At 43.0% G+C, this 23831-nt stretch overlaps 1 protein-coding gene across 2 annotated transcripts in view; it reads left to right on the forward strand.

Moving 5' to 3' along the window:
* Nucleotides 1-1595: 1595 nt before the first annotated feature.
* The window catches only part of CREB5 (cAMP responsive element binding protein 5), a 254107-nt gene continuing 231871 nt past the window's right edge, over nucleotides 1596-23831 (forward strand). Inside the window, exon 1 of one of the 2 annotated variants that reach the window (XM_065665956.1) lies at nucleotides 1596-1658. The gene's annotated coding sequence lies outside the window, so the exon portion shown is untranslated. The remainder of the gene's footprint in view (nucleotides 1659-23831) is intronic. The other variant, XM_065665957.1, reaches the window with a different exon arrangement.

Below are 23831 nucleotides of genomic sequence, written 5' to 3' on the forward strand. Positions count from 1 at the left end.
GATGAGTTTAGTCATCTCTGTAGCTTATAATTTCAGGACATTTAGAGGTAAGGCAGTTTGCACTCCATATGCAATTTCCAAGGATAATACCAGACAAAACGAAGGCTTACACTGACAGCATCATTGAGCCTTATCTTAAGTAGTTAAATGAGTTCAAAGCCTATCATCAGTCACTGATAGGATCCACTTCTATCTGCTTAAATCCTGCATAAAGTGCCAGTGAATTGTTAAAAGCTGAGGACGACTATTAGATATCCTAATATAAGCTTGCAAAATAATGGTATTATTGGGAGTAAAGTGCTGTATTATTGTCATTTGTAAAGTAGTGCCTGATTTTGGCAGTACATGTTATATTACTCTCTCTTCCGTTAGTTGACTATCAGAAAAAAATAAATGAAGTGATACGTTTAAAAGTCTAAGACCCTGCCTTGGAACACTGAGGTTTCCTCACAAGTCCTTCCATGCTTAGGTACTAAAACGCTGCATCGAAATTAAGTCATACCTCCTGGCATGAATCAGCAGCTAAATCCAGTTAATTACCACTTGTGTCTTTGATAAGAATGCCTCCTACGTAACTACAGCAATGGACAGCTAGGTGCTATCAGAACCTCCAGACCCATGTGGTAGAGGCGTTGCTGAGGAGCATTAGGCTGAGAGTGAGAAAGTATTCTTAGTACACGAAAACACAGAAAAGGAGACACTGAAGTAGTTACAGGGTGGAATAACACGTTTGTCACTGGCAATGTTCCAGACAGTGGCAGACACACCGCCAAGTAGATGCAAAATGTTAAGCCTTGAAAAAGCAGTGAAATACCTGGTTGTATAGAATCACACAACAGTTTCGCTTGGAAGGGACCTTAACGATCACCTAGTTCAGTTCAGATTCTTTACTACCATGTGCCCCTGGGTCCTGTCCGGCTCCCAAGCCTTGCCGGGAGGGCACGCACGGACCGGGAGCAGCTGAGAAGGACATGCATGGACAGGGCAACACCTGAGCAGGCTGAGGAGGTGCACCCTCGCAGGGCTGCCTCTCGGGACGGAGGTTTCCCTCCCTTCTCGAACACCCCGTTATTTATTAACCAGTTTCTGGAGAGAAATCAAACAAGATCCCCAAAGAGTTGAGGACTGCAGGAGCCGAGCTCCAGCCGAGCACGGTCCTCTCCTGCGGCTGTCGTCTAGCGGGGGCAGCCCCTGCGCACGGCCGGAGAACCGGCTCCCTACAGCCCCAAGCCCCCAGCGCCGCACCGGTGCTGCGCTCCGCCAAGCTGCCAGCCTGAGAGAGGCAGGCGGAGGGGGCAGTCCCCGGAGGACCCCGTCCCCTCTCGGGCTGCGCGCCCTCAGCGCCGAGCGCCCGGTCCCCCGAGCAGTCCCGCCGAGGGGCGGGACGTTGTTTCCCGGCTGACTCAACCCCGCACCCGCCCCCTGCCCCGTCGGAGGGGGCGGGGCTTGGCTCAGGCCCCGCCCCGCCCCGCGGGCCCTGCCGCCCCCCCCCCCCCTCCGCCCGGCACGGACCGCAATGATTTAGAAGTTCAGGAATCCCACGTGACGTCACGGAGGGTGATGTAATGCTTCTCTAAATAGAACGTATTGTAACCGTCCCTCAGTCCAACGTGGTTCCTCCGGCCGCGCTGCCGGTCCCGTCCCCGCCGCGCCGGGCGGTAAGTTCCTAAAAATACGGGGCAGCCCCGGGAAGGCGCCCGGCGCGCAGTGCGCCCCGCGCTCCGCCGCACGGCTCGGCTCGGCTCGGCTCGGCACAGCGCGGAGCGGAGCGGGGCAGCAGCGCCGGGCTGAGCGCCTGCGGACGGGGCAGCCCGCAGCTGCGGAGCTCTTCCCTCCGCCACCGCATCTGCTCCGGAGGCAGGAGCGCTGGCCGCCGGCGCGCCGCTGCTGGGCGCGGGGATCCCGCCGACCTCCCGTCCTCGCCGTGCCCCGCCGCCCGGCAGAGGGTCGGGCAAGGCTGCGGGAGCCGGGGGTGCACGGCGGCAGGGCAGCCGAGCTCCCCGCACGCACCTCGGGCAGTTTGGGAAGTGTCTGCGTGCGGCTTCCCGGGATGGGGCGGGATGGGATGGGGAGGCTGCTGCGGGGAGCAGGCAGCGCTTCGCTGTGCGCTGCCCGAGCGGTGCCGGCAGAAGCCGGCGGAGAGGCAGCGGTATCCCCGCTCCCCGCGGCGGGCTGGACGGCTCCGCGTCCCTGCGTGCCCCGGCGGCCCCGGGCAGTGACAGCTCTGCGGCGCGCTGCCCCGCCGTCCCCTCTCCCCGCAGCCCCAAAACTTCTGCAGAAGTTTCACGGCGGCGTCAGGGCTTCCCTCCGAGCCGGGACCCGCCGGCAGCGCTGAGCGGAGCAATGCGCGGTGCGCGGCCGCCTGTCCCCGTGAGACACTCGGGGTGCAGGGCTGCTCCCGGCCCTGACGTCATGCTGCGGGCCGGTGCGGGGCTGATGCTCCGTTCCTGCTGCCGGCTGGTCCGGGGCGAGGGGAGAGCACTGACAGGGTCCCGTCGGGGCAGCTCCGCTCTCCCTTTCCAGCCCCGCTGCTCCGCTCATTGCTCCGCGCCCCCCCGGCACTGTCCTCTCTTACAGGGGTCTCTCTCTCCCAGCGAAGTTTTCAGGACGATAAGAGCTTCAGGAGTGTAAGGGGAATACTTGCTAAACTCTGCCTCCTGTATTATTTATGTCCAAGCATGGTGAGTGATCCTTCATCTCCAGGGCTTAATATAAGCTTTACAATCGGAAAGCGAGAGGTCGTTCAAAGATGGGGGTAGGAATAAAAGAAAATGAAATGTCCATATGTTTGATTTGTGGGTCGGTGGTTTTTTTTTCTTTTTTTTTTTCTTTTTTCTTTTTTTTTTTTTTTTTTTTTTTAATCCGGAACGATATTAGGAGTATCTTAAGCAGCAAGATTAGAAGATTTCCATATATTATCAGTAAGAAACAGTGCTTAGCTAGATGAAATTAGAGCTGGGACTGATGCATGGTAATTACTGTGAAGCATCTTGCTTGAGCTTTCCTTGAGACCGTGCAGTTCGCAGAGAGACACTCACCCGCTGGCTTGCACCAGACTTTCCTTGTCTGGCCATTTGGACAAGCAGCAGTGCGTCAAGGAACAGTGGTGGAGGAAAACTTTCTTGTAAGACACTGTCATGCAGAAATAATCCAGAAACGGGACTGAAAGCAAATTAAGAGGTGGAAGGTGAGAGCCGAAAGCAAAAATATAGTGTAATTTGTGGGGATTTTGCTGAAGGAGGGACACTTTCATAAGGGCATGGTTTATTTTCAGTAGAAAAGTGTAGTGTTGAAAGTCTTTGCTCTGTACTTTGCAACTTTCATGTGGTGAATGAAGTTGTTGGCATCAAAAGCTGGAAATTCTTTATAAAAAATGGCTAAAATCCGTATTTGTGACTCCTTAATCCTAAAGGGAGCTGTACAGGTCGCAAAGCACTAGGGAAAAGTGTGATTAATGATCAGTGATTAGTGATAAGTGATTAGTGGTTTTATTCAAACTGTTACCTCTGACCAGAAGCACACATCAGAGGATTAACAGGCTCTTTAGATAAATGCTCATTAGTGGAAGGGGGAAAGCAAAGATAATAGGCATGCACACAGGGACAACTTTCTAGGAAAATCATTCCTGTCTCTGGCATAATAAGCTCTATTAGCAGAAAGGCTCTTTAATTTAAAAGTTGCTTTTATCTTGTAAATCAAAGATGTAGAAGTTCGCTGGGCTATTATAGCCTAAATTTTCCCATATCCACTAGATGTGGATTATCCCGGTAGTGATATTTTATTAAAAAAAAAAAAAAAAAGCCAACACAATTGAATCTTTAAGAAAGTGAACATTCCCATGTACTAAAGCCCTGCATCCCGAGGCATCCGCTCCCGACAGGCAGAGCAGAGCCTGCTGGCAGCTAACTAGATGGCGCAGTCCTGTTCTTCGCCGGTCTATAGTGCTGGGTTATGAACTTAGCAAGTAGCAGCTTGTTAGGTGTCCTTCAACACTTACAACAAAGTTGATTCTGTGCTGGGTTGGAGGCTAGACAGTGCTACGCGTTCGTAGTCACATTTTCCACGGCAGTTAATCTAGTGAGTTAAAGGCTACTGGAAAAATTAGTCTCATTTACTGAAAGAAACAGTGAGAGAAAGGAGAGAAGGAGAGAGGGGCAAATAGCTAGAGCCTGGGATATAACTCTCGATTGAACTGTTTCATACCACTTTAATGAAGTACAGTTTGATGGCCTGAATTACTGAAGCCTAAAAGCTCTTGGGAGTTTTTTTTCTCCAGCCATCACTGGCAGTGAGGTGCTGGGTTTTTTAAGTCACTAAAAAGAAAGAACAGTTGGCGTGGTGGTTGAACAACTCGGACTTGATTGTGCTCTGCATACCTGATAATGGTAAGGAGTCTGTTTTTATGACAACTAACCAGGGATTTCTCACTACTCTTTATCATGCATGGATTGGGAAGAATTGATGTCTACTGCTATCCATAGACCGGGGGATGTTTCTGCTGTCTGGTTAACTTACAGGGGATTTATGTTTGTTTGCATTTCTGCAGATCATCAAAGTTTCAAAACTTTAAATGAAACACTTGAATAAAACAGGAAATTGTAATAATGAACTTATGGCATGAAAAAGAAACTGCTGTAGCCTCCTATTGTTACATCTTTAATTGGAGACTGTTAGGAGTAGTCAGGCTAATGCTTAAAATCCAAAGTTTTGTAATAGCATATAAAAAAAGGCAATAAGCCCTGCCTGCCACTCTGGGATACCGGATGGCACCCTTCCAGCAGTTAAAATGGCAATATTTTAGAAAGTTTACACATTTAGAACAGGCAGAACCCTTTCCCCCCTCACCAAAAATACCCATTTATAGTTCAGCTTCAATTTATCAAAATCTACCTCTGGTAATTTAACCTGGGGAATGTAAAGGGAAGCAAATCATGTATACAGATTAAAAGAAAAGATAGAAGTGAGGTTGTGCATGTCATTTTATTTCACCATTTAGCAGAAAGCCTTGCAGATAAAGAGTAATACGTGCTTTTTAAATTTGATGTTCACTTCCTCACTTTGAGAATCTAAAATGCGCTGCAGTCTCTCACATTTATCCTGTGCACTGCAGAGAAGTCTTCTGTAAAAGATGGTTTCAGTGAGAGCTGGAGTTCACTCTGAGTTGATAAGAGAGAGGCAATCTCACAGTGCCTTCCGAAGGCAGCTTTTCTGTGCTAAACCTTTCAGCTTTGTGTGGGCAGAATCTCTGTGAGTTCTGTAAATCCTGCAGAATGATTTCAGCTTGGTTATTAACTTGCCTGCTCATGGCCTCCTCCAAAAACCTGTCTCTGTGCCCCTAGTCAAGGCATGAGGATCTTAAATATTAGCAGAATTCTTACAAGGTTGTTGTTGCTGCTTTTAAACCAATTTATTTAATCAAAGACTTTCCCTCTAATCTTGTCTTCCCGTGTCTCTGATTTCTGCCATTAGTTAACTTACTGGATTTTCTACAAACCTGTTGCTTTGAAGACTTATACCTGTGTTTATGTGTTATTAGCCGTCTTTCAAGCTTAATTTTTATCCAGCGACTGTCTTTCCTATAAACCCTTTACTATGAGAAAATTATTTCTGGACAAGATTTTGTAATAAAAGAAAAGCAAATCTGCTTCTACTTAAAACTTTATTATTATTATTATTATCCACATGATTTATCATTTATTGGAATGATTTATTATTGGAACAAACTGTAAATTTTTCTCAAGACCCTCAAACACTGACTTTTCTTGTAACTCATTGCAGGAAAACTCTACTCAGTAGAGGCAGTTGCTGGAAACATGGATACACGTATAAAGCAACAGGTCTTTCAGTTTTGCTTCATAGCTCCAGGTGATTCTTTTGCTTTGATTTGGTTTTGGTTATCTCATACTAACCAAATTAACAGGTAGACATATCTAATTAAGATAGCTTACTTGGCTTGATTTTTCCGGTATAAACTCTCCTTGCAACAAATACATAGGAGTCCAAGGGGAAATATTTTAAATGCTTTGTGAATATGTCAGTTTTAAGTACTAATGCCAGGGCCGATCAGACCGCTTGGTAGGTCGTTGTCACTCTAGAGTATCTCAAAACAATTTCTGTTGATTTTTCCTCTCCCTGTCTCCATGCTCTATTTAACCCCTAAAAAGTACCCCTGATTTCTCAGGAAAGGATATATTCTGCTCTGCACACTATAATGTTGTAGGGCTTCGAGGGCTCTGCCCTTAAAAAAGTATTTTTTAGGGCATTCTTGGTTGAGAGTTGAGAAATTATTGATCACAAAATTGAAGAAACAGGTTGGAATAAGAACTATGAGAACACTTTTTCATTGTACCCAAATTTATATTCCTGCTCTAATTTACAATTTTTAAGGTGTAGTATTCTCTGACATAGACGAAACAATGATCTCAGGCAATATCTTATCCTGCTGTATTTAAACATTGGCCACATTAGAGCAGTAAGCACAGAAATCTGCTTTTTCAGACTTGTAAAGCAAAATGCTGCTATGGAAATACTTTTTTTTTTGTTGTTATGCATATAATTGTAGAAATTATTTAAATTCTCAGGTGTACATAACAAGTACAACATGACATACATAAACCAATTATTTCAGTGATGCGGTGAAAAGGCTTGTTGAAGCCGATATGCTGTTGTGCCTTGTTACACCTGAGGAGCTGTTCTGTTGGGTTATGCTCTGATTGCTCCAATTATGGCTCAGGTTGAAGGAGCAACCCTGACACTTTAAAATAATAGTACATCCACGATTTTTCACTGAGGTGTTATTTTACTCTGTAATTAAAAATACTGAGAGTCAGCACTTTTTTACTAGCCATCACATGGGAAATGCAGCTGTTATTTGCCTTTAGAGAGTTCAGAACGGGTTGGTTGCACTGGTTTGTAGGTTTCTAGATGGTGATATCGAATGTTATTTTATAAACACGAAGAGATTTTCCAAGGATTTTGCTGAAGGCTGTAGGATTTTCGAAGTAAAACATTGAAAGCTTATGACAATTTCCTTAGCTTAAGAGATGTTTTGCTTTTGGTTCTTGTTTCCGCCTTACATTTTTTGGAGAATTTGTTCAAGAAGTCAGTCCCTCACACAACTTCAAAATAAATGCCCCGAAACACTGTCATCTGCAGTGTTTGTCTAGGTGTGCGGTTTTAATAATCTCTTCCTTCGAGACAGCTCATGTCACTTCGTGACACCCTTCCATGACAGGTGAATTCAAGGGGAGGGTGCAGCCCTGCTTGGCCAGACAGCTTCACTGAGAGGGTGAGAAAAAGGGCGACATCTTTAGAAGAAGCCAGGAGGAATGAGATTTGAATTTAATTGGGGAAAAATATTACAAATCCTCTATAACCTTTGCCAGCCTCAGGAGCTGATTCTGCTTTTCTTTGGCTATGAATGTTTTCATGACTCTTACTAGGGTACTGAGGCCTCTCTTAGCTCAGGAACTGGGCATGGCTTGATCTCACCCTCAGCTTTCTACCCCATACAAACTCTACAAATAGTTTCTACCTTTGCAGTATTTTCTCAAACAGCTTTCATTGCTCTCATCTCAATTTCTGTCTCCTTCCTGAGGGCCTCATCTTTGGGTGCTACCACACAGTCAACGTTTCAATGAGGTTGAAGTACTTGGTCCCAGTCTCAGTACGTTTGTCTGTTTCTATCTAGGGATGTACTGAATTTAAACTGGTAATCCTTGAACATACTGCCTAAATTTAACATAGATAAATGTATTTAAAGTATTTAATTAGGCTGATCTCTTTCTCATTTAGGGGAAGAAGCTGCCTTTTTGCCTATTTACTTTATGGACTTGTGCTTTCAGTTACTCTTTCATTGCATGGAAGGCAGCGTAGCTCATAGCCAGCTTTTTCTGAGCCATTTGCAAGTGGTCAGAAATTAATTTTGCTCATGTGAGATGTTAAACTGGACCAGTGGTTTCTAGATTTAACATCCGAGTTATTTTCCTTCTGCCAAATGTAAGTAATGCTAGTTAATATGAGACATTTGACAGAGCTCAACACAGGGGGCTCTGTAGCACAATAAATGGAAACTGAGACTGGGTTTAGGATCCATTGGATGGAGAAGCTACAACAGTAAGCACTAAACTGGGACATTACCATATTGTACTTTATTTATAGTAGTTTTCTGTCTCAGTAATGGAATGCTCTAAGATATGGATGGTGATATTAGTGGATCACTTGGTTATGCATTGATGCTGCAAACAAACTGCCAGTAATTCAGTCATGTGTGAACTAGTTTACCATTATTCCCAGTCCAAATGCACTTCTCCCTTAACTTTTAAGAAACATATTCGACAGCAATAGTCAGTTGCCAGGAGAGGATCTTCAAAATGTGAATAGTAAATCATACCTCTATAGGTACTACTCTGAATTAATTTTAGCCGGTTGGTCAAAGCTGGCCCTGCTTTTGGTCCTGGTCAGGTCAGTGAATGAGTTTGTCACTAAATGCTTTTAGGAGCCCAGCAAGAATTCCAAAGGTGACCTGAGTGTGTGATGGCAAAGAGCCTGGAATTGTGCTTGTCCAGAAATGAGTGCTATCTCATACGGGTATGCCAATACCTCACTTATAGGAAACTTCTTTTCTTAGAATGGTAGTAAAATACAACCTGAACAAACTAAACACTGAGCAATGGAGTAGGAAAAAAGTAATAAATTGTTTTGTTCAGGAATATCTTTTACTACCTACTGTTTAATTTCATTACTGAGTGAATGTTTTAGAAAGGAGAAATCTTTGTTAAGAGCTTGTGAGGATTTCAACCACCACATAAACAACTTCTTTTGTGACTTAAAAAGCTCCTTTTGCTGGTGATGGGCTTGGTAGGGGGCATTTGAACCTTTTTTTTTTAAGGTTAAAGTGATCAGGCTCAACATACATAGAGTCTTCCATCATTTCCCAGAGAGGGCACAAAATGAGGAAATAGAGGAGATTTTGTAGTTTAAAACAAGTTAAGGAATTTTCCTTCTTTTCTTACTTCCATATCCTTGAATATATCTCTGTGGCACCTAGAGGTTATCTTATACCTGTTATTAAATAAGGTCAGTGTAAGTTTCTTTTATTAGCTGTGCAGGGGAAAAGTGTTTAAAAAAAAGACAGTGGGGAAAAAAATGGATGATGTAAAAACTTAACCACTTCCTACAGTTCTTGTCCTGCTTTTTAATTCTTTGGTGCTAATAAAGCAGCACATGGAATCGAGCGTGAAAATAGGATAAATTCGAGTAATTGCTGTGTATCACAAAAAGTGAGAGAAAGCAGTAATTTAACTATTTAGATGTGAATCTTTAAAAGAAAAGTTCCCTTCTAAATAACTTTCTATGAAAGTAGAAAGGATCAAAAGAGCCATGGGTTTTATGACTGGGTAAGGAGAATCACATTCTTGTGGATTTAAAAATATCATAGTAGAGCCTAATTCTCCACTCACCCCGATAGAAATCTGGAGCAACTCTATTGAAATCTGTGGAGTTACGAGTTGCAAGAACACTCATTGAGAAGAAAATTAGATTCATGGGTCTATTCTGAATGCAGCCTATCAGTTGTGAGCTGTGCAAATCCCATTATTAAAGTAATAGCCTGGCATGTCACGTTAAGGACGGCTGTTTCCCCAAGATGAACATGTTTGTAGCTCTCCTCATCTTGTGACTACTTTTTAAGGGGGCAGAGGGATATTTAGAATACTTATTTTGTGCTCAATTAATATTCCTTCCGTGCACTCTCCTTCCTCTCACGCGCTTTATGTGTGGGTGCGCAGTCTGCACTCTCCATCATCTATCTGTCTGTGTCTCTTTGGCTGTGACAGTCACCACTCTGGCCTCAGGATTGCACGATGTAGATGAAAAGCCCACCAAGATTTTCAGTTAAACATGGCAGGATTAATTCTGCTCCTAAATATGATGTGCTTTTTCACTCTTAACGATGCTCTTGTGAATTGGGAGTCGCACCTTAGACTTTAGCTATGTTTTATTTATGGAGTTTTGTGTGGTTTGTGGTTTGTTTTTTTTTATTTTTCGAAAAAAAGAGCTGGAGGGAGAAAGAAGTGGGAGGGCAGTTTTAATACCCTGCAGTTTTAATAAATTGAGGTATTTGTTTGCAGTACTGGAAAGCAAAGCCCAGGCTGCTCGAGCATCTTGCACAGTCCCCAGGCTGACGTGTGAGTGAGAGCAAAGTCTTTCAGAAATTGTGAAAAATCTCATCACTGCCTGAGCTACTCTGATGTTTTTTAAACAGCAATCAAAAGGGAATTTCAAATAAAAACATCGTAAAGAGTGAGAGTGTCCACTGTACAACCCCTGCCTCCCCCAGCCCTAATCAGGTACACTTGCTTCCAATGTTCTTCATTTGACCCAGGGTATGTGTTGTCAGCTCTGTAACTTTTGAAACTGGTATAAATCCACTGACTTCTCTGAAACTGTGTGAAGTGTGGGTATGAACCACGGTTCTTTATTAATGGCAGACAATGGGCAACTTCTGCATATAATCTTTGTGGGAGGATGTAACAAAAAGTTTTAGGTCTCATGACAGCTCTGGTGTGGAAAGGTTCTCCGGACCATTAACAATCCAGAGGTTAATTTATAAAAAAAAATGAAACAAACCCACAACTATTATTTCATTGCCAAACATTTTTAAAAAGCACTATTTATGTAGGCCCTATATAAGCACACATTGTTTTATGTTCCTTCTGCTGGCTTTGCGTTTGACTAAACCATTATTCTCGGAGCACTGCTGTGCTGAGATCATCAGTGATGATGGTGTGTGAAAACAAACAAGTTTTAGCATGAGAAGTCACTATATAATTTGACAGGGAGGTTGTCAGCACCAAAACATCCACATTAATTTCATCTCTGGTCAAAGCAAAATTAAAATCAAGCAGCTAGTGGGAAAAATACATTCTTAGGAGGAGGAGAAGGAGATTGGATCTAATTCTGCAAGGTGCTGTGTCAACTAAAAGAAGGACCCATCTCAATGCCCATTGAAGTCAACGGGCACTGAGGGCACTTGGGGACTAGTGGCATTGTGTCCTTTTTCTCCAAAGTTTAGTAGAACTGCTGAGATGAAACTTCATTCCTCATTAATTCAAACTGCTAGCAAGTCCTTGGGAGAAAAACTCTCCTGTTAAAAGATGGAGATACCCTCCATCTCTTCAATGGAGAGCTAAAAAAGTACATGCTCTAATTCTGTAGTACATGCTCTAATTCAAGGAGTCCTTCGACACGAAGAGCGACAATAAGAGTTGATATTCTGCACATACCTTAATGGTACAAGAATTCTGCTTTGGTATAAAACGTTTCTGGCCTCTGCTACATTACACAAAATAAGGAGACAGCTTCCTACTCTAATCTTTTGAGCATGATCTGTAGAGTTATCAAGAATGATTTTGTATTCCCCATTAGCTTTGGGGCTAATGAATGCAGCTATGTGTTGTCAAATAGGTGCTGTGAAAAATGGGCGATTGAATGGCACGCATGCCCCCCACCTTTTTTCTTTTTCTGTTCCTGAGTGAAAGATTACGGTGGGTTGTTCTTAACTGAGACAGTTAAAGTCAATAAATCAATGAGTCAATCAACTTAATAATACCCTAAAATTAAGGTATTCCAGATAGTTTATTTTACTGCTGTACTGTGGCGTTACATTTGAACCTCTTACTGGATTATCTGAATTGAGTTGAGTTTGCATGATACACAAGGAAACACTTTCAAAAACATCACTCCCTCTGTAGCAGTTAGGATGCTACATGTTGTATTTTCTCTCTCATGCTGTCTACTTCGATACAATTTTTCTTACCAAAAAGCTGGTATTCCAAAACATTAAGACAGTGTATTTCTATGCTGTCAGTCTTCCAGTTTTCACTTCAGATTTTTTAGTCAGTGCACCGTCAGCCAAATGCTTTTCAGCAGACTGAACATTTTTAGGGGCAGAATAATCTTAGCAGAAATACTTGAGTACTGTAATTGATGCTAAATTAATTTATAATGAGGACAATAAGAGATATGATGATGACTGTCTTATCAAGCTCGTCATGGGAATAGGTTATTTGTTGTTTTTGGTTTTTTTATTAGAATTTTCTGTGTTGGTTTCAGATAGCTTAAGTGTACTGAGCATGCCTTGCAGCGAAGCGTTGGCTTGGCATACTTTGTACAATGAGCTTCCCGCTGTATCTCTTCTTTCGAGGAAACACCCTCTTCATACATTGGAAGATGTGGCGTTGGGAGTGCTGCTGAGCCATGTGGCCACGTTACATGGTGTGTGAGCGTGCACCACACAGTGGGTGTGAATGTGGCCGTGGAAGACACCTCATGCCTTTCCCGACTAATAAAATTGTCTGTCACCAGGGTTCAGGTGCCTTCAGAAAACCCAAGAAAGAGTTCAAATAAATCTCTTAGCTCTAGTGCTTAGAAAATACTGGACAGGGAGATGCCTGTGTCTACATTTACAGAGGCTTTAGTGCAGTGCAGACCTGAAATGGGCACGTATCGCATGGAGGACATATTTTGTAAAATACTGATGATTTGTAGCCTGACATCACAGAATTTTAAAAGCAAAACAAAGTCTACAATCAGACAAATGGTTTGTATGGACAGACTCTTGTGTACATAGTAGATGATGCATAGCAACGAACGGTGTAGCTTATTGCTGGGGCAGAAAAAGGTAAAAGTAAGTGCTCAGTGCTGTGGAAATAACTGATCTTTGATAAAGTGTGGTTGTGAAAGAGTTAAATGAAAATGCAAGTACTGGTACTTTTTTAGCCTTTTATAATTCTGCAGATAGCATTTTCCTCATATACTCAGCATCTTCCTAATAGTTATCTTCAAAATATATGCTAAAAAAGGGCTATCCTTTTGATGCCCACATTAAAATGCTGGTTATTTCTCCATCTAAAGACCAGCTCTGCTTTAGGACATCTGTGCGCTCAAGTATAGTGTATGTGAGATGGCCTCTAAAGTGGCAAGGTCCTGGCAGAACCTCTTGTCTCTTGCCAAGCCCCATATTTAGCACAGAGGGGATTTCCTTGCCGTTGGGCAGAGAAGACAGTTGGGCCACAGGTTTTCTCTTCAGCCCCATCCAATCCTGAGCTAAATCAAGTAGCAGTTCTGAAGGGTTAGGAGGGTGTCCTGTGAGCAGTAGCTTTGGAGGGGAGTTCACCTCTCCTGTGCAGACAGGCTGGTGACTTTTTTTTTAAGGGGAAAAAAATACCACAGACTTTCACACAAAGAAATTCACTGTGAAATGCAGAGGCCTGAATGTGTTCACACTTACAGATCGGATTTTGTGACTAGCTCCAGCCAGAATGAAGGGGGGGGGAAAAATATGGCAAAAAGTCAAAATACTCAATTTCAACGTTTTTTAGAAAATGAGATACATCTCCTTGGAAAATTGACTTATATTAAGGAAGATACAAGGCACTGAATCTCTCGGAGATGAGTCTGTTTTCCCTTTGGTGCTGAATGAAGTCTTTCAGGTTGATGCCTATCCTTATTTGTCTACCCTGTTTTGGGGACTTGGGTCTCTTTACCTTTCTTGTCTGCACAATATAATGCTGTGCATGTAAGATGAGGGCGAGCTCCTGGAAAATTGTGGGTTGTGAACTTCAAATGGCTGGCTAGGGGCCTCTTACTGGCCAGATCTCATGAATATTTCCTAAGACTAAGGTCTGATTTGACTGGCACAGAGATGACTGCCTTCCCTGGAGAGCAGTGCAGAATTGTCTTCATCAGCTGATAGGATCAGAAAAAAAAATGCTGAAAGAAACCAAGTCTTTGTATGGCAACTTCTGAGAAGAATTTGTTAGAGGCTGTCCTCTAGGGATGCTGTCAGAAATAATTTGGAATTTTTTTCAATTAAATCACTGCATGATTGTTAAATTCAGAAACTGGAGTAAGTAGAGAAATTGTCTTGGTTATGCTACTGGCTTAGGTGTTTAAGGTGTTTTAAAAATCATGTCTTCTTTAGAGGAACTGAGGATGTCTTAAATGGAAACCTGCTATTGGGAATTATCTGGTGGAAGTTCTCATAAAAGTTTAGATTAATTTGAATACGCAAGGATGGATTAAAAGGGAGCTGAAGGAACAATTAATGTTTTATAGGTGCAGATTTTTAGCTTGCCATTGAGCAAATAATTTTCTCAATTTTTATCATGATACATACTGGGTTTTGGGGAGGAAGAAATTCTTGCTTTTCCTAGTTAAGTGTGGAATTGCATTTCTTGCAGCTTTTCTTAGATCTTGTGGAGTATTAATCTCCATGTGGTGGCTCTTTAACTTGTCTTTTCAAGTGTGTTTTTTGGTGGCTTGATGGTATGTAGAACATTTCCTTCCTGTACTTTAGTATTTCTAACCAAAATCTGAGTATGTTTGAAACCTTAGCTTATTCACACTTCCTAATCATAATCCCCTTGGTTTCCTTGTCAGCACCTTTTTGTGGTATTTCTCTGGACACCTCTATCTAATATCTCCAGAGGTTATTCTACAGAGTAACCTTTGACAAGATCTATTACTTACTACTTACTGCTTTTAACAAGGTGAAAAGAGGTCAGGCTCTGTAAAAGGCAGGCATTATTAGAAGACTGCTGTAAAGTCTTTTGGTGGTTTGTCCATCTCTTCTGGCAGCACCGTCTGCAAATCAGTTTGGATCCCACCTCTGCAGCACAAAGAATATTACATTTATGACTGGATATGATTGTATGTAGGTAACATATGTCTTTGGGAAAGTGGTTACTATGTACATTACAAAGTTCCAGGTTGTTTCTCTGTCAAGGCTGTAGCCGACTGATGCACTCACTGGAATCTGTGAGGTTTTTGCTGTCAGCTTCAAGGGTAACAGGATTTCAGGCTGTTGGTTTTTGTATGATCCATCTAATTGAGCTTCATGACCAATGCTAATGACTTTTGCTGCTGCAAGTATTGAATTGGTAATTTGGTTACGCCTCCTGTCAGAGTTCAGGATCTTCTAATTGGGGGTCAGTGTTGTCTGTTTCTTTAACCAAATTAAGATGCAAAAACTACCTCTTTCTGATTTGAGAAAAACCCCAAACCCAACAGACTGCACAATCTTACTTTGTCAAGAGAGGAACTACAAGATCCTTTTGGCCTCTATACAAAATCTTAGAAATCAGAGAAAAAGTACTTTCTCATGAATGAATTACAAAGGAGAGTTAGGACAGATCCCAGAGGTATCTGAAATGAAATTAAAAGATAAAAGCATAGTCAAGTTATCTGCATGCGTCCTCTCAAAATGAATGAAAAATCTTTCTAGGAAGCATCAAAATACCCGAGTCCGAGGTTTTGTCAATGAAGAGAGATGATTTTTTTAGTTCGATTCTATCATTTACTTACCACAGCTTGATTCTTTGTGATTTCTACACATGTAAAACCTACAAAAACTGCTGATGTACCTTTCAGATGCAAATAGCTATAGTACAGGAGGGAAAAACCCATTATCTGAGGGTTAACAATAAATCACAAGGTTTTTTCCTCTCATCCCCAAACACTGAAACCCAGGGTACGTTGTTGTTCACGTGGCTTTCACTTTCTGTCCAGAGTCTATCAATCATGCAGCCAGTGACTGAAGTGCTCTGTCTTGGGATAGAATTTAAATTTGATTTACCTAATGGGAACTGATTGCCAGATGACTACTGTATGTTTATGGCATGGGCAGCTGGGGCTGAGCCCTTCACAGAAATACGGCTTAGTTGTCTTGAGGCTATCTAAAGGTATATAGGGAGAGCATGGTGTAAATATGAAATATATACTTTTGTTTCAAACAAGAAAATGAAAAATTAAGAGAATTAATGATTTTTTTTTCATTATTTTCACACAGAGGTTAAAATACATACTACTAATGCTAAAACCCCCAACTTTCTGCAAGATGGCCACGAGGATGATCAGGGGGCTGGAGCATCACCTGTATGAAGATAGGCTGAGAAAGTTGGGGCTGTTCAGCCTGGAGAAGAGAAGGCTGCTTGGAGACCTCATAGCAGCCTTCCAGTATCTGAAGGGGGGCTATAGGGATGCTGGGGAGGGACTCTTCGTTAGGGACTGTAGTGATAGGACAAGGGGTAATGGCTTCAAACTTAAACAGGCAAAGTTCAGGTTAGATAAAAGGAAGAAGTTCTTTATTGTGAGGGTGGTGAGACATTGAAATGGGTTGCCCAGGGAGGCTGTGAATGCTCTATCCCTGGCAGTGTTCAAGGCCAGCTTGGACAGATCCTTGGGTGGTACGGTTTAGTGTGAGGTGTCCCTGCCCATGGCAGGGAGGTTGGAACTAGATGATCTTAAAGTCCTTTCCAACCCTAACTATTCTGTGATTCTGATTCCTTATCTTCTGTTTGTTTCCTGTGTCAGCAGCCTCCCAAAAACTACATTCACTAAGAATTTACATGTTGGAGTGTCTTGGCATATTCGTTTTTGCCAAATTCACTCTTCATTTTTCATCATGCAGACAAGTCTTCCTTCTACTTTTTGTTTTTTTATGGAGGTGTGTGTGTGTGTTTTTAATTTTATGTTTAATTTTATGTTTTAATTGTATCTCCCCTTTCAGTTTAAACTCTTTGTAGCTGGACATGTAATAATTTACCAAGCATATGGGCCTTCAGCTTAACTGTTAAAATTAACAACTGTGTCTCGTGGGCAAAGTGAGGGCTTTGTCCTTGCTCAGATGAGCAACTGTTTGCAGAATATTTCTTTGGGAATGAACCCCAGAGAATGAGACCAAGAGGCTGTAAGGTGCTTGGACTCATCAACATGGCAAAGCAGGAGAGGAATAAGCAAATCCTTACCAATAGAGAGGTGGAAGAGCTGGGAGCCAGTTTTCAGGTCCATTTTTTGAGTGAGAAAGATGAAGACTGTCTGGTAGGTGCTTTGGGACAATAGGTGGGATAGAGCCAGGCTTGGGCCAGCCGATGGCCAAGTGAAATCTGCTTCTCTCTCAAAGCCTTAGGGTTTTGTGGAGTCTCTGAAAAAAGCCATGAAGTCAGTGTGCCCAGGTAGAACCTGTCCCTGCTAGAAACTGTTGACCTTTTACAGTAAAACTAAGCCTTAATACTAGTTTAGTACAACAATCCTAATATTGGGATTTGTGCATTTTAAATTCCAGCCACCGCAGTGTTATCAGGATAGAAAGGAATTACTCTCTCTACCCTATTTTGACTATGATATGATACCTCACAGGTGATAAGTAACATCTGATTTACATTCTGTCAGAGAAGCTCATATATATGCTTCTTTGTTTGTTTCTTTTATTTTCTCCCCAAACGAGCCACAAAAGCCTTACTGCTCAGCAGTGTAGAACACTGCACTGACTGAAAGGGGAATTCCGGGTATAACTGAAAAATAAAACAACCATCCACCCCACCCCAAAAAGATGCAGAACCTGTAGTGTAAGAGAAAAAAAGGTGATGCTGTCTCTTTCTCCCCTTCATATCTGCTTTCATGCTTCCTTTTACTCAAGGTTTTAAATTATCAGTATTAGAAACAGTATGTCCCATTCTTGTTGCATTAATACTGTAAGGTGGGCTTGCATGCATCTTACATTTTGCTTCAGACAAGACAGGCCTCTGCATGATGGGCGAACTATCAGTTAAAGCCAAACGGCTGCTTGGCAGTTCCCTTAGCCAGATTCTAGTTGGCACCTGGCTTTGTGTCCAGCCCCCAGTCTGATGGCTGGAAAGTCTCTTTGCTGCACTACCAAACCCCTAAGTAAGTGTAGAGAACTCTGAAGCTGTAAATATAGAGAGTGAGTACTTGAACTGGTAGGTAAAGGTTAAAGAATTTTAGAGGAGTTGAAAGAAACGAGGCAAAGGCCCAATGAATCCTGTGGGTGTGGTGACGGAGAAGATTAATTCCCTTGACTGTTAACTTTCATTTGTGCAGAGACTGGTCAGGAGAATTCAGTTCAATTTAAATGCGTGTTAGATTTTCTACAAGGTACCTGTGTGAAGGTCAACTTTATGCAGATGAAATTGCAGCTACAAATCTGTTAGCACTTGAGAAACCCACAGCTCACTGTCTGCCCTCCACTGATAACTCTAACGAGACCAAAAAAAAGCAGCTACAGGGCTTTCTGTTTAAAATCTTTGCTTTCGTTGCTAGTTCTGCTTCAGACTTGGACAAGAGAGGTCTACTTGGTTTAGCTGGGAGCTTGCTAGTCACCATGGGTATGTTTTTTTTCAAGTGGTGGTTGACCACATGCTCCTTTTGCATCAGTTGGAGCAGAAACTTGGGAGCTGAGGCTCTTCATCAAGAGTTTCACCCATGTTAACTCTTGCCATTCGTTTGACTCCTGCTGAGGAGAATGCATATGTTCTGACTTCACTTGTCCCTGTTGGAAAGGGGGAAGAGAAATCTCTTGCCCTGCCTTTTCCTGTAACATTCTCAGTAGGCAGTCTGCCTGGGCTCCCTTTGTGAGCGCAAGCTGTGGCACGGACATCAGGGAATTCCCTCAGGGTCACCAAAATTTTGTCTAAACATGGTGTGCTGCAGTGTTTCTGACAGGAGACACCAGCTTACCAAAGCGGGAAGGGTGTTTGCAGGTTTCTGGAGGTATTCAGTGGTGGTAGGAGTTGTGGTAGGTGAGTGAGCATTCCTTCCCCACCAGGTAGAGCCAGTTTGGAAGATGGAATTTTTCCTTTCTGTCAGGCCATACTTACAAGGAGAGCAGCTCTGTGCTCCTTGAGCAGTATCTTCTGGTGTCTTCTTGTGCCCTGTCTCTTAAGGCTGCTGAGAAAAATTTGGAGGAAACAGCCCCAGGTGAATTGGAAGAGGGGTGAAAGTGCAGATATGTGATATTTTCCCAGCCAGTGATGTTCTCAGTCCCTCCCACATCTCCAGGGCAAAGTTCATTTGCCATAAGGCTGGTTTTCTTATAATGAAAAGAATACTCTGAAAAACATTGGCTTTAATTTCAAAGCAAAGGGAAAATGCGAGTTCAGATCAATCAGTAAGTCAGTGAAGGTGTTTCATGTCAAAAGACAAGTTCTTTTCAGGCTGTAAACATTGTTACACTATTAACAATATAATACTGTTGTTTATACTTTAACTTCTTGCCCATTAGAACAAATTTACTTTCAAGATGATTAAATACTTTATTTTTTTTTTAACATTCTCTTTACCTGGTTGTGTGGTAATAATGATTTCTTATGGAATAAATTGTTCAGGTTAGGAGATTCTCCTCTGCCAGCTGGGTAAAAAACCTTGCAGTAAATTGGTATGGTATTAGATCAGATTGCTGCTGGTGTGCTGGGACTCTTCACTAAGGTGCTTGTAACTTCCGCATTTCCAAAGGCTTGGAAAAATACTATAGTGAAAAACTGCACATGGGGGTAATGAAGGCTAAAATTGTTTATGCTGATCACATCGATTGGAAAATGATCTTCACTCAGCAACTCTTTCACTAGGAGATTAAGACAGCCAGTGAGCACGTTGGTGTTAGGGACCGGGTTTACTTCCCAGCAACTTCTCGTGGGCTCTCGCTTTGTGTTCTGCCTCAAACCAAAGGGTGCATCTTCTCTTCCTCTGTGTGAGGGCTTTTCTTCTCAGTGGTGTGGCGTATGTAAAAATGTGTCTGTATGACTAAGCTGTAATTTGTTGTTGTCTATCCAGTAAAAGTTCGAGTTTGTTGTCTTTGCTACCTATGCTTTTAAGAGTGACCCAGGCTACACACAGTAGTGGTGCCTCTTCACGTCGCTAAGCACAGTTTTGGTTACCTTTTTTGCAGGTGTCTTTAGATGAAAGTTTGAAAACCTGGAGGAACTTCTCGAGTGCTTTTCTAAGCAGTCGGAAGGAAGAAAACCATAGCACTCCGCAGCCAGACACCGCTCCTCGCCAGGGCGAGCGTGCTTTACCCGGCTCGTAACGCTGCGTAGCCCCCGCCGCCCCACCCCCAGACGCAAAGATGCTCAGTTCGGGTTCGCATAACCCGCTGGGTACCGGCTGAAGGGCCGGTGCCTGCCGAGCGCGCCCTCCTCTCTGCCGTCCCCGCTCCGCACCGCCGCGCCCGGCCGCCCCTGCGCGCTCCCGCCACCAGAGGCTGCTGCCAGCCCGCGCCTGGCAGCCGCGGTGGGCGGTGCTCCGGCGGCACCGGCACCGCCGCCCGTCCCGGCCCGTCCCGGCCCGTCCCGTGCAGGTGTCCGGGAGCGGAGCAGGAAGGGCGGCCTGGCTCGCTCCCCGGAACGGGGAACTGCGGGGCTCGACTCACCCGCGGTGCCTGCTGTACCCTGCAGGGCAGATGCAAATACGGGTGCCAAAACGGATCAGCGCCGTTTCCCTGGAGAATGTTACCTGCTATGGAAAAGCTCTCTTAAATAACCCCCCAAACCACCCAGTGAAATGCGGCTTATGAAGAGAGCCGTTGAATTAACTTCAGGAAGTTTGAGCATATTTTCCCCTATGTAAATTTTACATTCATTCTCTCTATGCTTTCTGCACCAGTATTTGCTCTCAAGCAAAACCTTCTATGGATCAATTTGATAACCTGTAATATGAGGGACTCAAGTCAGGCGCATATAAATGTCTCTGAAGAGCAGGGGGGCTTTGCAAGATCAAAATGAAAAGGCAATGAATTAATGTCCTTTTATGCCACGGGCGATTAAAACTGCTGTGTACATTGACAGGGATCCCAATGCTTTTGTGATAGCACGCTACTCTGTAACAAAACCAGAGCATCGTAGGTGTCGGTGATTATTTTGCACATATAAACAAGAGCTCTGTTTTCTTCCCCAGGAGTGTGTGGAGTTTAATCAGTGATATTTAGATCTTGGGCTTGTTCACTCAGCATAGTAGTGAATCATTCTTAAATCCTAAGGAGATGCTCCAGAAATTCTGCTGACTAGCAGTGTAAGGCTTCACATCCAGCAACACTGATTTATTTAAGTATAGGTCTCATGTCTTTTGAGACCATATCATCTGCTTAAATCGTGTTTACTATATAGAAGTCAGCATTTTGCTGGTGATTTATAGAAAAATGATAGCCTGACTTACTCTTCAGTGATACCTGTTCAGGAATAATTTGTTAATTACTACTTTGAGGCTGATTCTTCTGTTGTTCAAGTGAATAGGTTTAGTTGATATTACGTACTAAATTACTGAACAGCTACTCTAATGCAACAATAATAACATGTAATTACCTGCTGCAGTCACTCCATCCTGCTTGCAGGGTTCAGATCTGGAGAAGGTGGTGAGAGAAATAAGTAGGATGGAGAGGAGGTCATATTCTTCCCCAGTGTAAAGTCATGTTATTCATTCGCATCAAGAGACTGTAGTCTCTATATCCACCACCCACTTGCTCGGTGTTGGAAGCCTGGAAGCCTTTCTCTGAAGGAGCTCTGGCGAGGTATAGTCCCAGCTTCCTGCAAAGTCAGCCTATGACTGAAGTGCTGGTGTTTCCATAACTGCTGTTCTGAAGCATGTAACATCTACATTTTAGTCTAATTATGATCGTAACAGCTGGGCCATGCTCGTAGAGGTCGAAAATCTTTCCTAGCGAGACAAGGGCAGTTTAATTTTTTGGGGAAGTAATTCTGTGTATTTTATTGCTACGCCCAGTTTGAACACAAAATATGTGTCTGACATCCTAGCAGACTATGTGTAAGCATCCATGTACTTTTGATAATGTTATTAGTACACGTGGAAATTTGATAACTTTGAATGTGAAACTTCAAAGTGAAGCCAGGCACATGGTTGAAAACTGAAGGGACTGTGTTAGTCATACACAGCTTAGTGCAGGACTCTCAAATTAACACATATAAAAACCATTATATTCTAGCAATGCACAGTTAACATGAGTGGACACCATGTTGGTAAGAGAAGCTACCTTTAGTAAGATAAGAGCACTGCAGCTTTGGCTATCATTAAATCCAGGTGCACATAAACAGTATGCATGAGCTGTTGCCACTTGGTTGATCTCACAAGTGGGTTTGGGGCTTTTGTTGTTCATCTGGGGGAGGCTGGATTGTTGCTCCCTTATGACTGGTGACCTTTCATGGCTTGGGAGTGAGCTGCTGGGATTGCTCTAGTCTGTCTTAGCTGCTAGATCCTTCTCAATTTGACATACTCTTCTTTAATTGTTTATTTTTTAGTTTATAACGTGTCTGCTAGGCATTACTGATAGAAGCCTATGGGTGGCTAGCTTTGTTTCTGGGCTTCCCTGTTGGTGTTTTTGCTCTGGTTGCTCCTCATGCTTGTAGGGCCTTATAGCTGGCATCTCATGGCTGCCTCTGCCTGTTTTCACTGTCTGGGCTTTGACTTCCAGGCTGCCCACCACCCCCACCTCCTGAGTGTTGCTGGATATTAACTGGGTACAAGCATCACATCACTGATGCATATTGAATCTGGAACGATGGTCAAACACTCCCTCCACTTGTGGCTGGGTGTTTCTTGAAGGTCTTGAATTTCTTAGGATTTATGGTTGAGTTTCCATGTCCAAAGCAGGAAGTTGTATTACTTTTCCATTTCAGACTCCTACTCCACTTGTGTTTAGGAATAACTGAAACCAGTTCTTAACAGTCCTGAAAAGCCTTTTCCTTAATATCGTCCTCTACAATGGGAGCAACACTAAGACATGAGTCTTTTCTCATCTCTGGTTCAATATAGTGTAGGAAAGGCTTGTGCCCTTGATGTTATTTATATTTGGTAACCAATAGATGTGGCAGTGTGCCAGGCCTACTTTTATCACCATAAACAAAGATGCCCTGGATATATCTTAGTAGTATTGCCTCAGCTGGTGCTAATGGGTTTTGACTTCTTTGCTTTGGTTTTTTTCTAAGCATTTTTGAATTGGTGTATGTCCTCTGGTATTTTTTCTTCTCTTTTTTGCTGAGGCAGCTGATCTAGTCTACTAGTTTCTACATGTAGAGTGCCTTTTTGCAGGTTTGCTGGATTCAACAGCTCTCCTAAAGCATGAAAATCTCTGTATTTAGCATGTTTTCCCTTGGCTCTACCTTGTGTTCTAGGTGTTCTTGTCTTTGAAACTTAGTCTATATGTTCAGCCAGATCACTGCGTGACCCTCAGTGCCTGTTCATCCTCAGGGTATTAGATGAGGAGTTGTGGTGTTGTATTGCATTCAAATCAGTGTCTTGCCATGTCCCATTGCCCAGCAGTGGGCGGTACTCCTCTGAGTCATCTACTATAAATGCCAAATGATAGCATCTTTAGCTTCATGATGTTCTTATTGGCAGCTTCGTGCACCACCAGCACTCGATCACATTTATCCTGTCTAATATTGCTGCTCATCACAATCGCAGGGGTCATGTTGCAGCTGGCTCCACAATCCAGATGGAATCTAGCTAGTTGTTTGATCCGGTGGCACAGTTGCAGACACAGTTGACAGTTTTCTTGCATAGTATTTGTATACAGACAGTCTCTTGCTTAAGTTACTTGTCATATATTCTCTTCTTATAGGGAATTTTTCTGTCCTCATTCCTTTTGCCTGTACAACTACATGGACTACTCACCCCCCTTTCCAGGGTTACTGTGGCATTAGTATATAAAGCAGTTCTGTTTCCCAGAGTTGTCCATAGTCTGTGCATTTTTTTTCTTTCAGCTTTTCCTGATGCTTTCCAGATCCTGTGCACAGGATCAGGGTGCCAGCAATCTCAGTTAGTCTTTGTTCTGCCCTCTAAATTCTTCAAATGTGTCTCGATATACTTAACCTTCCCTAGAACTTATTACTGGTTTTATCCTTTACTTGTGTAATTCAGCTGCCTGTGTTGTTTGTATCTATTTACATTGGACTAAATTTGTTTCCTTCTACTGACTGTTCTACAAATGCTCTTGCCCTAAATAATGATTTTGTCTCTCTAAACTT

This window comes from Lathamus discolor, chromosome 2, assembly GCF_037157495.1.
Source record: "Lathamus discolor isolate bLatDis1 chromosome 2, bLatDis1.hap1, whole genome shotgun sequence".
NCBI classification, from domain to species: domain Eukaryota; kingdom Metazoa; phylum Chordata; class Aves; order Psittaciformes; family Psittacidae; genus Lathamus; species Lathamus discolor.